Source organism: Rhinopithecus roxellana, chromosome 9, assembly GCF_007565055.1.
Source record: "Rhinopithecus roxellana isolate Shanxi Qingling chromosome 9, ASM756505v1, whole genome shotgun sequence".
NCBI lineage: Eukaryota > Metazoa > Chordata > Mammalia > Primates > Cercopithecidae > Rhinopithecus > Rhinopithecus roxellana.
In genome coordinates this window covers 136,739,521-136,740,833 of record NC_044557.1, presented here as the reverse complement: position 1 = coordinate 136,740,833, position 1,313 = coordinate 136,739,521, and positions in this window count along the sequence as shown.

The window sequence follows — 1,313 nt, the reverse complement described above, 5'->3', positions numbered from 1 at the left end:
GAAGCTACTAAGCCTGTTTTAGCAGAACCCCAACCAGAAACACGTGCACGTGAATAATAAATAACAGTATGTGTTCATTATACCTACGTTCTGACTCAACAATCTTTCTAAGAATCCAGGGCATTCCAAGGAAACTGGGTTAGGGCGTGCCTACGCAACATGTTTCTGATTCCACACCATTTCCAAAGGCAATATATGTTATCAGTAACCCTTTTTTCTTTTTGGTGTATGTATTGCAAATAAAAAATCATGGAAAAATCTAGGAGTTCCGTGATGAGAATTTGCAGGACTAATTTCCTTTAATTAGAACAACTAGGGGCTCTTCGGGTACAGCACTGTATGGCAGAACATCCACATTCTAGTCTCTAGAACCTATAAATATGTTATCTTCTATGGCAAAGTAGACTTTGCTGATGTCATTAGTTAAGGATCTTAAAATGGAGAGATCATCCTGAATTATCTGGATTAACCCAATCTAATCACACTGTTCCTTAAAAGTAGAGAAGGCAGTGGTCAGACAGGGGACTGTGACTATGGAAAGCTTTGGAGAAGGAGCCACAAGCCAAGAAACGTGGGTGCCTCTCAAAGTTGAAAGGAAAGGTTCTCCCCTAGTGCTTCCAACACTTTGATTTTAGCCCAGTGAGAATACTACTGGTCTTCCAACCTTCAGACAATAAATCTATTGTTTTAAGCTATTACATTTGTGGCAATTTGTTTCAATGGCAATAGAAGACTAACGATCATTATTGTCATGGCTTCATTAGAATTCATGTCTTCATTAGAATTTCAGGAGCCAAATTGTATTTGAAATATTTAGCTGTTTAAAAATGTAGTGCTTTGAAACAGGCCTTACTACATTACTTTAAACTTTCAAAACATAGAAAAAGAGTTTTAAAAACAGCTTTGAGAGTTACTAGCATTGGTTTTTAGAGCCAACACAACTTTATTTAAATAGCACAGCTAGTCAATAGTAAACACCTCCCACAGCACCATTTCCTTTCCAGAAGAACTTTACAAACCAAACCAAACTAGGTATAACCTATGAAGGTTTCTCTATGCATGAAATTAGTTATTTTATTTCATCCACTTTCATATCCTGCCGCCATAAACAAGCAATTCTTTTAACCAACACATTAATATAAATGCCTTTTTAAAAAAACTGATTCAAGGTTCTGAGCTTGTTACATGTCCCTCCTTCTACCAATATATCGTTTTTAATGGCTAATACATGATTAAAATCATCAGGGAATAATCTTTGAGGCCAGTCTCAAAGCCACAGCTCCGACATACCTAAGTTCATCCATTCATCCTTT